The 16,374-nt window shown below is 45.2% G+C and overlaps 1 protein-coding gene across 1 annotated transcript in view; it reads right to left on the bottom strand.

Moving 5' to 3' along the window:
• Positions 1-16,374, bottom strand: part of LOC144485064 (uncharacterized) — a 213,841-nt gene that overhangs the window by 55,573 nt on the left and 141,894 nt on the right. The window lies entirely within an intron of this gene.

The following is a 16,374-nucleotide window of genomic DNA, read 5'->3' as shown; positions in this document are numbered from 1 at the left end:
ACTGAGTGACAGCTACTTTATCCAATCCGTGATCTGCATAGTCAGAAGTTCGGACGCTCTAATGGTACCCAATCGGAGACCGCGTTGCTAACAACACACGCCCCCAATGTGATGGACATCTTCTCGCCAATCGTAACGCACTGTCCAATCGGAATGTGCCGCTCGTGCGCGACTCGTGCAGCGTCACTCCCAGCCCAGCGTCATTGCGTCATTCAATTCGATCCGGAGCTGAAACCAATGAGAAATCAAAGAATTTGTGGCCGAAATAATCCTTAAAGTGGAACCGCTCACAGAATTATGGTTGTTCAATTATAATTCTTTGATGGCAGTTAAAGCGGCAAAAGGACTGCGTAAAGTCAGAGGATGCAAAAGCTGAACCCCGCGGGAAAGGAATGAGGAAATAAATGAAGGGAACAGGTGACAAAAAAGAACTGGGAGGAAGGCAAGCAAGAAGCAGCGGCGTTTAGAGAGGGAATTCCAGAGCTGCGATCCAGAGAGCTGAAAGTGCGACCATCACTGGTGGAGTGAACCAAGATGTGGAGATGCCGGCGTTGGACTGGGGTGAACACAGTAAGCAGTCTTACAACACCAGGTTAAAGTCCAACAGGTTCATTTGGTAGCAAATACCATAAGCTTTCGGAGCACTGCTCCTTCATCAGATCTGACGAAGCTTATGGTATTTGCTACCAAATAAACCTGTTGGACTTTAACCTGGTGTTGTGAGACTTCTTACGGAGTGAACCAAATCAGGGATGCTCACGAGGGCAGAATCAGAGGAGCTCAGATATCTCAGAGGATTGTTAGGCTGGAGGTGATGAAAGGGAGGAAGAGCTGAGGACATGGAGGGGTTTGGAAACACGGATAAGAATATTAAAATTGAGACATTGTTTAACCGTGGGTCAGTGTTTGTCACTGAGCACTGAGTTGATGCATCAACAGTATTTGGAGTAAATTCAGATTTAATGATGAGAACTCAATTTGCAGCTTTCTGGACACAGCAGCACAATAAATTGCATCAGAAGTGGACTACGTGGCCCCTCAAGCCTGCTGCTCCATGCAATAGGATTATGTTTTAGATTCCCAAACCACAGAATCTTTACAAAGCAGTAACAGCCCATGGGCGGCACGGTAGCACAGTGGTTAGCACTGCTGCTTCACAGCTCCAGGGTCCTGGGTTCGATTCCCGGCTTGGGTCACTGTCTGTGTGGAGTTTGCACATTCTCCTCGTGTCTGCGTGGGTTTCCTCCGGGTGCTCCGGTTTCCTCCCACAGTCCAAAGATGTGTGGGTTAGGTTGATTGGCCAGGTTAAAAATTGCCCCTTAGTGTCCTGGGATGCGTAGGTTAGAGGGATTAGCGGGTAAATATGTGGGGATAGGGCCTGGGTGGGATTGTGGTCGGTGCAGACTCGATGGGCCGAATGGCCTCCTTCTGCACTGTAGGGTTTCTATGATTTCTATGATTTGGCCTATCAAGTCTACACTCTCGTATTGAAAATTGCACGCTGTCCAATCCCACTCTACCTCCTCAGAGACCCGGGTTTAGTCCTGGCCTTTGCTGACTGTGCAGATTTTGCACATTCTCCCCCATGAGTTTCGTCTGGGTGCTCTGGTTCACTTCCATGGTTCAAAGATGTGCAGGTTAGGTGTATTGGCCATGTTAAATGTTCCTTTAATTTCCAAAGATGTGTAAATTAGGCTCTGAATCGTTGCAGTTTTTACACTTACTTTGAAATTTTCTCCTCGTGCTTGATGAACTCATGACTGGAACATGAAAATCTCTATCAATGAATCCCTACATTGCAAAAGATGGCCATTCGGCCCATTGAGTCTGCACTGATTCTCTGACCTGTCCACATAACCTCACATATTTACCCTGTTAACCCTCCTAATCTAAACATACTGGGAGACATAAGGGTAAATTTAGCATGGTAAATCCACTTACCCTATCAATGGAGTGTGGGGGGAAACCAGAGCACCCGGAGGAAAGCCACGTGGACACAGAGAAAATGTGGAAAATACGTAAGTCACTCAAGGCCTGAATTGAACCCGACTCCCTGTCATTCTGCCGCAGCAGTGCGAAAGCCACCCTTCTTTCTCTTCCAAAAGACCATAAGACATAGGAACAGAATGAGGCCACTCAGCCCATCGAGACTGCTCTGCCATTTGTCTCATTCCCATTCTCTTGTCTTTTCCCCATAACCCCTAATCCCCTTATTCATCAAGAATCTATCCATCTCTGTCTTAGAAACACTCAATGACCTGGCCTCCACAGCCTTTTGTGGCAAAGATTTCCACAGATTCGCCACTCTCTGGCTGAAGAAATTCCTCCTCCTCTGTTTTAAAGGATCGTCCCTTTAGTCTGGGGTTGTGCCCTCTGGTTCTAGTTTTTCCTACAAGTGGAAAAATCCTCTCTGTGTCCACTCTATCCAGGCCTCGCAGTGTCCTCTAAGCTTCAATAAGATCCCACTCATCCTTGTGAATTCCAACGAGTACAGACCCAGAGTCCTCAACCATTCTTCATACAACAAGCTCTTCATTCCATGGATCATTCTTGTGAACCTCCTCTGGACCTTTTCCAAGGCCAGCACATCCTTCCTTAGATAAGGGGCCCAAACTGCTCACATTACTCCAAATGGGGTCTGACCAGAGCCTTTGCCAGCCTCAGAAGTACATCCGTGCTCTTGTATTCTGACCCTCTCGACATTGCATTTCCCTTCCTAACTGCCGACTGAACCTGCCTTAAGAGAATCTTGAACAAGGACTCCCAAGTCCGTTTGTGCTTCTGAGTTCCTAAGCATTTCACAATTTAGAAAATAATCTATGCCTCCATTCCTCCTTCCAAACTGCATAACCTCACACTTTTCCACATTGTATTCCATCTGCCACTTCTCTGCCCACTCTCCCAGCCTATACAAATCCTTCTGCAGCACACCTGCTTCCTCAATGCTACCTGTCCCTCTACAGGTCCTCACAGGCTTCTTCCCGTAAGGAAAAATACCCAACTTCTCAATCGATCTTCATTGCTACAAACCTTTATCAATGGAATCATTCATGTGAATATCCTTTGCACTCCCTCCAAACTTCGACAAGTGTGGTGCCCAGCACTGGACTCAGTGCTCCAGGTGAGACCTGTCTAGTGTATTTAAAAGCTCAACATGATCTTCTTATTCGTCTATTTGATCCTCCAATAAAATGTAGGATGCCATTTGCTTTCTTAACTGCTCTCCCAACATGCTCAGCCACCTTTAATGACTTTTGTACTCAGAAACCGAGATCCCTTTTTTCCTGCATTTCCTTAAGAGTTTCTCCATTTATTTCTCCACAATCTGAAAATGAATCAACTCACATTTCTCAGCATTGAACTTCATCTAGTTAGGTGATTGACCCGCACAGGTGCCCGACTGTGGCAAATTGGGGAATTTCGCAGTAACTTCATTGCAATGTTAATGTAAGCCTTACTTGTGACTAATAAACTTTCCTTTAACTTTACTTTTCTGTACTTTTACTTTATCTGCCACTCGTCTGCCCAGAGGACAGCAATAGAAGCGTTCACTCAGCATCTACACATTGTTCTGAGCTCTAGGATCTCTCAGCCTAATTCACTCAGCCTTTCAACATGGAACAACCTCCTCATTCCGGGGGGCAATCCAGTGAACCTTCTCTGTACCGCCTCTAATGCAAGCTTATCTTTTCTCAAATGTGGATACCATAGCTGTTCACAGCATTGCAAATGTGGTCTCCATAAACTCCTGTACAATTGTAGCAAGACACTTTTCTTCATCTACTCCAATTACCTTGCAATAAAAACAAACATGCCATTTGCTTTTGTGATTGCTTTAATGAATAATCCAGATTGTGCTCCGAATTCTCCTCAACATTTTAAATCCGTCACATTTCAACCCCTCCTCAGCTCTGAAGAAGAGTCATAGGCACTGGAAGCATTAACTCTGTTTCTCTCCCGATAGATGCTGCCAGACCTGCTGAGGTTTCTAGCATTTTCTGTTTTATTTCAAATTCCATCTCTCTGCCATCCTCACCTCCTTGTAGAAACATATTTGTAATTTTTTAACTCTCCCATTCGACTTAGGCCACCAACTGTCTTGTCATTTAATCATTGCTGCACTTCTCCTTGTTTAGCAAAGACAAGAGAACAGTTCGCACTCGATTCAGTGATGAGAGATGAATGAGAAATGGTGTGAGGAGTTGTGACAGAAAATCAACATCTCCGACTTCTCCCTGTAATCCTGCACATTCTTCCTTTTCGGAGAACAGTCTAATTCCCTGAGGACGTTTCAATTGAATCTGTATCCACCACACTCTCCAGCAGTGCATTCCACACTTTAAACACTCACTGTGTGAAAAATGTTTTCCTCGTGTTGCTATTCCTTCCTTTGCTCATGATGTTCAATCTGTTCCCTCTCATTCTTCATCATTCCACGAATGGGAACAGTTTGTCCCTATCCACTCTGTCCAGACGTCTCATAACTTTTAATACCTGTAAGTGGAACCCCTGATGGGGTGGTAAGATTTTTAAACCAGTCGACATTAAGACATTGATAAAACTAGCAGCGTTCAGTTAAATGACTTTTAAATACATTTATGAGCTAACAAGAAGCAATGTGAGATGCAGTAATTGATTCAACCGAGTAATTATGATTGTAAAACACACATGCTGATATTTTGAATGGATTATTATTGACTTTAAGGAAGTTAACAGTTGGCAGTAAACCAATCTCGAAACATTAGCTCATTTCACTCCTTACAGATGCTGCCTGACCGGCAGAGATTTTCCAGTATTTTCTCTTTTGGTTTCAGATGACAGCAACCGCAGTAATTTGCTATTATTTTAGAGTTGTACTGTTGCACCTCATTTAGAGTTGTAGGACTGAGAAACTCACTAATGAAATTGATTAGATACTTTGGAACTGTTTTCCTTTTACTTTTCATTGTCTCTCTATAATTTTCCCACCAGAATGAATCACTTCACAATTCTCAGCGTTGAATTTCATCTATAAATTGTCCACTCATTCTGTCAACTTGTCCATGTCCTTTTTGAAGTTTCACACTATCCTTCTCACAGTTCACAATGCTTCCAAGTTTCACATTATCCACAAGTTCTGAAGTTGTGCCCTGTGCACCATTACCTCTGTCACTAATAGATCCTGGTGCATGTTCACAGTGTCTACACCTTGTGTGCATACCAAACTGGTTTGGGGCTTATAAAAGAAAAGAGGAGCCAATGCAGATACCTGTCTGCATATTCCACGTAAATGTTGCAGAATTGTAGTCAAGTGGTTTTGTTATCATTGTTAATAGGAAGTAGCAGAGAATGGTTTTGATCCATCGACCTCTGAGCTATGGGCCCAGCACGCTTCAACTGCCCCACTTCTGCTACGTCAAGTCCAGCTTCACCTATCCACCCCCCCCCGCCTCCGCCCCTCCCCCCTGCTCCCCCTCCCCGTCCCCCCTCCTCCCCTTCCCCCTCACCCTCCCCTGTCCCCCCTCCCCCGCTCCCCCTCACTTCTCGCCCTCCCTCCTCCCCCTCCCTCCTCCCCCTCCCTCCTCCCCCTCCCTCCCTCCCTCCTTCCCTCCCCCTCCCCTCCCCTCCCTATCCCCCTCCCCCTCCCCCTCCCCCTCCCTCTCCCCCTCCCTCCCCCCTCCCCCCTCCCCCTCCCTCTCCCTCTCCCCCTCCCCCTCCCTCTCCCCCTCCCCCTCCCTCTCCCTCTCCCCCTCCCTCTCCCCCTTCCTCTTCCCCTTCCCCCCTCCCCGTCCCCCTTCCCCCTCCTCCCTCCCCCCTCTCCACCTCCCCCTCCCTCTCCCCCTCCCTCTCCTCCCCATCTCCGCTGCGTTTCAATGTAGCCAGTCAGATATTAACTTCCACGTTGTAGTTTAACACCAGCACCAGTGTCAGGAGGCTCAGTCTGGACACAAAATTCCACTGCATAGCACCAAGACTGAAGGGACAGAGAAATACACGCACAAAAACAGCAAAAGAGGTTGTTTGTACACGTGTATGGACGGTCACGGAATTGATCACTGATGTTTTAAATGCGTTTTCTCGTGTAAATATGTTTGTAAATATAATTCCTGCTGTGTAACTGTGCTCTCTGTTGTTCAAAGTTGTTCACTGTTGTTGTGCAAAGTATTTCACTCTTTTTCCTGCTGTGCTCTATGACTTAGAGATTTACAGCATGGAAACAGCCCCATCGGCCCAACTTGTCCATGCCGTCGAGTTTTTTTACCACCGAGCTATTCCCATTGCTCATGTTTGCCCCATATCCCTCCACACCCACCTTACCCATGTAACTGTCTCAATTGTTGTTGAGAGATGATTTCTGCTGTTGTGCAAAATGCTCCCCTGTTGTTGTAAATGTGTTTCAGGCTGTGTAAATGTTTTTTTTTCTGTTCTTTTAATATGTCCCCTGCTCTGCAAACGTGTTCTCTATTGTGTAAGAAGATTCTCCGTGAAGATGTTTCTGTCAGTAAATTTTTGTATGTTGTGTTAAGATTTTCCCTGTTTAGTGTAAAACTCTTGCATATAAAAGTGATTCACTGCAGATCGAGGTTTTTTGGGGAAAAGAGAAGCCGATGTAAATACCTGTCTGCATCCTGCACCGAAAAGTCACAAACGTTGTTGTCGAGTCGTTTCATTATTAGTGATAATAGGAATAGCAGAGGATGGTTTCGATCCATCGACTTTTGGGCCCAGCACGCTTCCACTGCGCCACTCTGCTACGCCAAAGGCTGCCTGTCTATCAATGTAGTCAGGCAGATTTTCGCCCCTGTACTGTTTAATACTAGTTCCAGTGTCAGGAGGCTCAGCCCCTGCATCACACCCAGAATACAACAGAGAAAAACACACAATAGCAGTAAGCTAAATTGTCTGGACATATAACGACAGACAAAGGTGATGGGAAACCGCATGACACGGAATCTATCACTATATTTCAAGGAATTTTCTGTTGCAAATACATGTTTGCAAATATATTTCCTCCTGTGTAACTGTGCTCTCTGATGTTGAGAGGTGTTTTCTGCTGTTGTGCAAAATGCTTCCCTGATGCTGTCAATGTCTTTCTGATTGTATAAATACGGTCCATCTTGTGTAATTTTTAAAAAATGCTTTGTTATTATATGCCCTGCTCTGTAAACGTGTTCCCTGTTGTGTGAAAATATTCTCCGTGAAGATGTTTTCTGTTCGGCAGAAAGTTAATTATCTGGTCTCATGATGTTCCATATTGGGTTAAAATGTCGCATGTTGTGTGAAGATGTTTTCTGTTCTTGTATAAAACACTGGTTAAACTGCAACTGGATAACGATCGCCCAATTTCGACTGCATTTTACCCTCTGTTAGTGAATGTGATTTGCGGATTCATATTGTATCCAACACAGGCACGTGAGTGAGATTTGTTCTGTATCTGTCTGTCTCCAGTTGTAGTTGCGAGTTTTTTTTTTGTTTTATTCATTTCGAGAGGGCATCACTGACGAGGCCAGCATTCATTGCCAATCTCTAACTGACCTTAAGAAGGTGGTGGTTTGCTGCTTTATTGAACTGCTGCAGTCCCTGAGGTGTCGGTACAGCCACAGTGCTGTTAGCCAAACAGTCTTTCAGGATTTTGCCACTGCGACAGTGAAGGAGCCGCAATGTATTTCCAAGTCAGGACGGTGAGTGCCTTGAGGGGGAGTTTGCAGTGCTGGTGTTCCCATGTATTTACTGCTGCTGTCCTTCGAGATGGTAGAGGTGGTGGGTTGGTGGGTGCAGTCTAAGAAGAGGAGATGAAGAAATATTGTTCCCATTGCCAGAGGAGAGAAGGATGGTTTTTAATGTGCTGAGTGTTTAGAACCTGGAATGCACTGCCTGGGCTGGGGGGGGGGGGGGGGGGGGTGGTCGACGCAGCATCAAATCCGGGTTGTCAAGGGAGAATGGGATCAGCACCTGAAGTGAAAGGATTTCCAGGGTTTTGAGGCAAGGACTTGGAAAGGGATGAGCTGAGATGTTCTTGTACAGCCCAGCATACAGGCAAAGGGCCGAATGCTCTCCCTCTCTCTGTTGTATCCATTCTAAGATTCTATATGTATGATGTTGGACTCATTCTGTATCGCTCTCTCTCTATCTGAGAAACTTAGCAAATCTGTACATTTTCTACCCGGAAGATACCTAATTGAAACTGGGCCTTTTGTTCTAATTAGTATATGATTCCACACGGTCCTCTACTCAAAATCTTCAACGGAACATCATCTGCTTACCTCTGAAATTCATTCTCCAACGTCTCATTACCTCGATTGCCCTTTAGTACATCTGTGCTAGTCGATTCAAATGCTTCAGGTAATACCAAATTCGAAGTTATAGTACAAAGAACAAAGAAAATTACAGCACAGGAAGAGGCCCTTCAGCCCTCCAAGCCTGCACCGACCATGCTGCCCGACTGAACCAAAAACCCCTACCCTTCCGGGGACCATATCCCTCTATTCCCATCCTATTCATGTATTTGTCAAGACGCCCCTTAAAAGTCACTACCATATCCGGTTCCACTACCTCCCTCGGCAATGAGTTCCAGGCACCCACTACTCTCTGTGCAAAACATCTGCCTCGTGCATCTCCTTTAAACCTTGCCCCTCGCATCTTAAACCTGTGCCCCATAGTAATTGACTGTCCCACCCTGAGAAAAAGCTTCTGACTATCCACTCTATCCATGCCTCTCATAATCTTGTAGACTTCTATCAGGTCGCCCCTCAACCTCCGTCGTTCTAGTGAGAACAAACCAAGTTTCTCCAACCTCTCCTCATAGCTAATGCCCTCCATACAAGGCAACATCCTGGTAAATCTTTTCTGTATCCTCTCCAAAGCCTCCACATCCTTCTGGTAGTATGGTGACCAGAATTGAACAAGTGCGGCCTAACTAAGGTTCCATAAAGCTGCAACATGACTTGCCAATTTTTAAACTCAATGCCCCGGCTGATGAAGGTAAGCATGCTGTATGCCTTCTTGACTACCTTCTCCACCTGCATTGCTACTTTCAGTGACCTGTGTACCTGATCCCTTTGTCTATCAATACTCATAAGGGTTCTGACATTTACTGTATATTTACTATCTGTATTAGACCTTCCAAAATGCATTACCTCACATTTGTCCGGATTAAACTCCATCTGCCATCTCTCCGCCCAAGCCTCCAACTGATCTATATCCTGCTGTATCCCCTGATTGTCCTCATCGCTCTCCGCAAATCCACCAACCTTTGTGTCGTCCGCAAACTTACGAATCAAACCAGTTACATTTTCCTCCAAATCATTTATATATATTACAAACAGCAAAGGTCACAACACTGATCCCTGAGGAACGCCACTTTCCACTGCTACCCTCTGTCTTCTTTGACCAACTACATGTCGGTCAACAGCGACAGTTAATGTGCATTTTTTCCCGCGCTACTACAGTTCTGTATTGCGGCCAGTGGATGTCAGCACACTCTGGTAGACTGAAGTTCAGACATCAGAGAGGGACACAACAGACAAGAATTGTTCACATTATATTGAACCCGGGACGGAGGAATTTAGAAATACTAAATCTGTTGGCCGTATCTTTTTGAAATCTACCAGTACGCTGCTTTCCTCTGTAATGAAATTAAATCATTTAAATTATAAAAATCAGTAAGGCTATGCTTTTTACGGAATGTATTAGTGCCGGTTGGCATTATGTTTTGAACGTAGTGGCATTTTGAATCACTGTTGTTTAGGATAGTAAGAATTGAATATCCAGCCTGCAGTCTGCATTGCACCTTTTGCTTGTACAGTGAGCATTAAACGTTTAGCACTCCCACTTTCCTATGTATCTTCATCCGACAACATTTCCCTGCCCCGTCTCACAAGGCAGTCAACGTCGCACCTCCACTTTGTCTTTTGCCCTTGGGAGGCTTATCGTGCCCAGTCCCCATGTGTTTCACTTTGCTCAGTTATATTGCCCAGATTGCATACAGTTCCAACTTTTCTATTCTCCATTAATAATAAATGAATAAATAGGACTATCCCTTGATTAAACACTGTAAGCTTTTTGCGGGTGAGTTTCATGAAGTGCTGTGTGTGATGCCCGCCTTTATGCTTCTGTACAAATTCAGTCAAAGGAAAATTATCCAAATGTATCTTCAATTCTCCTTCTCACTCACAAAGAACTGAATGGGTTATAGATACAGTTTCAATTGCAGCTTTAAAAGATAGAGAATGGATTTACAAATTTAAAATCCAAGGGCGACATCAATGCCTGGAGTGGTTTTCAGGCTGTGGCCACTAGAATAACAATGCGCATTGTCAATTTGGATTATTCAAAATCATAGAATGGCCCATCCATTGTGGATGAAAGGAAACTTTAAACTGTGCAGCTGTGCTGTGCTTCAGGAATTTGTTTTCCAGAAATCTCCATTAATCAAAAGTTTTGCCTCATCCGCTGAGCACTTCCAGCATTTTCTGTTTTTGTTTCAGATTTCCAGCTTCCAGCTTTGCGTTGTGTTCTGTGCACATGTTTTACTGGAACAGGGAACAGGTTCTGATCAGCCCTGTGGCAGATAGAGTAGAATGTGTCTCCCGACTATCAAGCCTGCGAGATTTGACTCCAAGCTGTACAGGAGAATGAGGAAGAGAGAGAGGGAGGATCATTCTGTGATGGACACATTTCCTGTATAAAGGTGTGTATTTCCACAACTGTCTCAACAGACATAAGATGTTCCAACACGAGTTGCAATCAATGAAGTTCCTCTGAACAGTTCTTGACGTTTTAACTCCGAGATTGGTGAAAATGCGAATCGTTTCTACGTTGTCAAAAATCCATATATGGACAAGTAAAGTAAACTTCCGTCACGCAGCTCTGTGGCGCAATAGAAGGCGCGTTGGGTTTCTACATGATAGCAAGTTAGCCATTCAAAGGTTGTGGTTTCGAGACCCACCAGCGTTGGATTTTGGGTCAGATTAGTGGCAAACAGTTAGCTGCTTCAATGATGTGATTCAGCTTCGGCACCGACATTTCCTGCTCTGCCAACTCTCCACGCTCTTTCTGTTGCCTCGGCTCCCAGGGAAACCACTAACTCGAGAATAAATCACAAACCCCGGGGGCTTTCTTTAAGTTTGATACAACGTTCGCTGGTTGGGTTAGAAATAGTATCATCTTTTTCAATTAGATATTTCACTTCTTTTGGAAGATAAAGAGGATTAAAGAACACACAAACGCAACAACAACTTACAAATAACTACAATCAATAAATGAATATCAGTGCCCTGCAACCTGGTGGTGTTATTCTGGTGTGTCTGCTGCGCTTGTCCTTCCAGGCTGTCGTAGTCATTGGTTTGGAAGCTGCTGGCAAAGGTGCCTTGCTGAGTTGCTGCAGTGCATCGTGTAGATGGTGCGCACTGCTGTAGTGGAGGGAGTGAAGTTTTATGCGTGGGAAGCGAATGAAGTGGGATGCTTTGTCCTGGATGGTGCTCAACTTCTGTAGTGCTGTTCAAGCTGCATTCACCCAGGCAAGATATCTCAGGAAACCAAGTGCTCCTGTTTACTCCCACAGTCCAAAGATGAGCAAGTTGGGTGGATTGGCCATGCTAGATTGCCCCTTGATCCCGAAGGTGTTTGTATAGGTAGATTAGCGGGGTGGATGCGTGGCGACGCGGGGATAGGTCCTGTGTGCGATTCTCTGTTGGAGAGTCGGTACAGACTCGATGGGCAGAATGGTCTCCTTCAGCACTGTTTGGATTGTATGATTGTAAGGCCAATCGCCTGTGTTAGAAATCCCCTGAGAAAAAAAAATGGAAAGTTGTATTTGTAGAATTTACAGCATTGGCTTTATTGCAGATTATTGTTTTTCTGCAAAATGATGAAAATACCTGATCGAGTAAATAAATAGTAGATATATTTGTGGGGAGTCTCGAAATATGTTTTTGTTTCATCTTTGTAGATCATCCACTGTAAAGGTAAAGACAATATTGACTAGCAAGGATGGGACATTGTGACTTGCACAATTGCACTGATCACTTGAAAGGACTCAAGGCTCTCGCTGGGATTTGAAACCGAGATCTCCTGTTTACTAGGCTTGTGCATTGCTCTATTTGCTCAAGTCAACAAAGACCCAATTCCCGCCCTACGTGTTCCTTGCAAGAAGGTGCTAAGATGGAGAGGTCTGAGTAACGTGAACTATGCTATTGGAGGCTTTCATCCTGGCAACAGGAATATTTCTCCACAGCTGCTTTCGGAGCTGCTGAATATTTCCAGCATTTCCTGTTTCAGATTTTGTGCCTTCATTACAGGAGTTAATTTACTGACAACACAAAACTTGTCTCTTGGACACAGCACCAGACAGAGCTTTTCTGTGATGTTCACACAGACAAGTTCACCCTTCACTTTCCGACACACGTGCTTTAAAATCGGCTGCTTTCACACTGAGCACCCTGCAGCATTGCCTTCAAACCTCACCCCACCCTCCACCTGCACACCAGAGTCTCAGTGGTACAAGTGTATCTGAGGAATTCACACAGACCAAGGGATCACCATGTTTCTGAGGGAATATAAAGGATTAATCCATACTCACAAACAGGCTGATTATGTGAGAATCTCTCTCTCTCTCACACACACTCACACCGCCATGGCAGATGGTGAAATTTGCTATCAATAAAAACATCTGGAATTAAAAGTCCAATGACCACGAATCGATTTTCATAAAATAACACAGCTGGTTCACTAACGTCCTTTAAGGAGTGATTTTTTTTTAACCTGGTCTGGACCGACATGTGGCCCCCGACCCACAGCAATGTGGTTGACTCGAAGCTGCCCCCTGAGGTCACCTATCAAGCCGCTCAGTTCAAGGACAATTTAAGATGGGCAATAATTGCGGGCCCAGCCAGCGACACCCACATCCCAGGAATGAATAAAGAAAATTAATCAGTGATTCAAAATGAGGGGATACAGAAAGTCAGTTGCAGTATCAAAAATTGACAGATACAGTCTTAATTTATAAATTATTTTACAGTTCCGGAAGCTGACAGTCAAAATAAGTCACTTGTACACGCACAGTTCAGCTGAAAGAATCAGAAAGATCTCAATCCTCATTGAGCAGCAGATAATGCAAAGCGCAGCATTCCTTCTGGTTGCATCACAGCTTGCTATGGCTCCTGCTCTGATCAAGACCGCAAAAAAACTACAAAGTGGCGTGAAAGAAGCCAGTCCATCACGCAAACCAGCCTCCCATCTATTGACACTTCCCGCTGCCTTGGAAAAACAGCCAGTTTAATCATGGAGCGACGCACTCTGGACATGCTCTCTTCCATCGGCTTCCGTCGAGAAAAAGCGACAAAAGTCTGAGGACAGGCACTAACCAACTAAAGAACAGTTTCTTCCTTGCTGCCATCAGAATTTTGATTGGACTTATCTTGTATTAATTTGATCTTTCTTTACACGTTGCTGTGACTGTAACACTACATTGTGCACTCTCTCCTTTCCTTTTAAATGTATGGTATGCTTTGTCTGCATAGCATGCAATGAACATTACTTTTTACTGTCTATTAATGCATGTGACAATTATAAATCAAATCAAATAAAATCAAAGAATATGACACAGATATAAAGGTAAAGTCTCCGTTGTTGCCAATGCCCAGAGGCTGCTTTCCCCCTCAATGGGGAGAGCTTACTGGTGGTGATTTAGCCCAAGGGTTACCACACCTCATGCGGAGGGGCAATGCTGGGAATATCTAATGTGCGATCTAATAATACATCTGGATTTTGTTTGCAATAAATTTGCATCAACAAGTTGATTTCATTTTTAATTCTGAGGATAATGTCCGACTATAACAACCTGTCCTGCCACCTTCAATGATTTATACACAGGTTCACACATTTCCCTCTTTCCCTGCATCCCGATTTGGAATTATACCCTTTATTTTATATTGTCTCTTTGCGTTCTTCCCATCAAAATGAATCACTTCATTCTTCATCTGCCATATGCCCCCCTCCCCCCCCCCGCACCGCCCCCCGCCCCCCCCCCCCCCCCCCATTCCACCAACCTGTCTGTGTCCTTTCGGAGTTCTACTGGAATTTCTGTAGCTCTTTTAACAACCACAGGACTTCCCAAAACATTTCACTGAGTTTTTGAACTGTCTGTTCGACGACGTCAGAAATAACCATGTGTGGATTCGGAATAACGGCTCCTGGTGTGGCTTTGTGGCGCAACCCATAGCGTGTCATGGTTTGGTCAGACATTCAAAGGTAAAGTTTAAAGAAATCAGCTGTTCATAAATTTGCAGGCGGTTACAGCTGCGATGGTCGAGTGGTTAAGGCGTTGCATTTGAAATCCAATGGGGTTTCTTCGCGTAGTTTCAAACCCGACTTACAGCGAGTGTGTTTGAAGCTGCTTATTCTCTTTGATCACTTCCAGAGGGTTGTTCACTGCCTGAAAAAATGATCGCTATTCCTATTGGATTTCGTGAAGGTATCGACGAAATATTAACTGAAATGTTGGAAAAGAAGACAATGAGAAGATCTATTTGATTTCTATCTTTTGGGAGCCGATCGTGGCTCTGGGAGAGGAAGGGATGAGGGCAGGGGTGAGGGCAGAGGTGCGGGAGATAAATGGGACATGGTTGAGCGCCCAGTCAAACACCGAGGGTGGGGGTGGAGTCACCCTGGTTTCAGGAAGCTGGAGTCCATATCAGGAGCGCTGCTTTGGAAAGAGGCATCAGGGGAACAAATGCGACTGAGGTTCAGAAGCTAGGAGAATGGGGATGGCGTCCTTACAGGGAGCGGGGAATGAGGATCTGTACTCGACGTGTGAGTCAATAGGGTTTTAATTACAGGTGGTCAGTCTGTGTAGAATTGAAGACAGAGAGGTCAAGGAAGGGTAGGGAAGTGTGAGAGATGGACCATGTGAAGGTGCGACTGTAGAAATTGGAAGGAAAGCAGCTATTTTTTGTCGAGGTGCAGACGAGAGCAGGATGCGGCACCGATACAGTCATCGATGCAGCGGAAAAAGAGATGATTGTTGGGGGCGGAGGGGGGGTGGTTGGGGGGTGGGGGGGGGGGGGGTGGGGGGGGTGGGGGTGGGGTGGAGGGGGTTGGGGGGTGGGGAGGGTGGGGGGGCGGTTGGGGGGGAGGCGAACGAACAGAACTGAATAAGGAATTTTCCACAAATTCCGCAAACGGGCAGCTCTGCATGACCGTAGACTAGCGGGTAAAGCGATTAATTTCGCGACTGTACATGCTGGTATCTAACGATTGGTAAGGGAATTAAGGGTTATGGGGATCAGGCGGGTAAGTGGTACTGATCCACGTCAGATCAGCCATGATCTTATTGAATGGCGGGGCAGGCTCGAGGGGCTAGATGGCCTACTCCTGCTCCTATTTCTTATGTTCTTATGATTGCAGGTTCGAATCCGGTCTCTTTATACAGAAATCTGGTGGAACCTCCTGAAAACCGAGCTCTCGCCCGTTAACTGAAATCCACCGTTAGTTCCAAACAGAATTACTTTCCTTGTAACTTTGTTCATTTGATTCTCACTTATCTTAGTATTATTAGATCAGAACTATTCCACAATGTATGTTTGATCTGGATGAATTGGTAATGTTCCAAACGAGAACAAAATGCTTTGTATCGATCGACTAATTGAAATTCTGTGGCGGGAATTCTAATCTCCTCAGGAAGAGGTTTAATGCTGAGCTGAATGAACTGCTTCCGGATATCAGAAGGACGTATTTTACGCAGAGGGTGGTGGGGCCTGGAATGCGCTGCCAGGCAAGGTGGTGGAGGCGGACACATTGGGAACGTTTAAGACTTATCTAGATAGCCACATGAACGGAGTGGGAATGGAGGGATACAAAAGAATGGGCTAGTTTGGACCAGGGAGCGGCGCGGGCTTGGAGGGCCGAAGGGCCTGTTCCTGTGCTGTATTGTTCTTTGCTCTTTGTTCTTTCTTTTTGTTTGCAGGGATGAAAGGTGATGTCACTGGGCTGGTAATCCAGAGGCCCGCGCTAATCTTTGGGGACACGGAGTAAATCCCACCATGGCAGCTGGTGAAATTCAAATTCACTGATTTAACACATAGGCACATGGATAGAAAACAGAAACAGGAGAAGGCCATTCGGCCCAAACAAAGCTGGAATTGAAAGCAAGCCGCAGAAATGGCGGCCTTGAAATTTCCGTCCATTGTTTTCCCACAGAAAACATCTTCACGGAACAACTAGAGAACATTTCACACCAAAGGAAAACTTCTGCTCAAAACGGAACATATTTACAAACCGGGAACACATTTAAAGAACAGGGAAGAATTTGTCAGAACCACAGTGAAGATCTGTCAACGACAGAGTCACAGTTCCAAACAGAGAGAACAGTTTCCCAGCAGAGAGCACAGTTACACA

This window comes from Mustelus asterias, unplaced genomic scaffold (genome assembly GCF_964213995.1).
Source record: "Mustelus asterias unplaced genomic scaffold, sMusAst1.hap1.1 HAP1_SCAFFOLD_152, whole genome shotgun sequence".
NCBI classification, from domain to species: domain Eukaryota; kingdom Metazoa; phylum Chordata; class Chondrichthyes; order Carcharhiniformes; family Triakidae; genus Mustelus; species Mustelus asterias.
The sequence above is the reverse complement of the archived record's forward strand: the minus strand, read 5'-3'. Positions and strand labels throughout refer to the sequence as shown.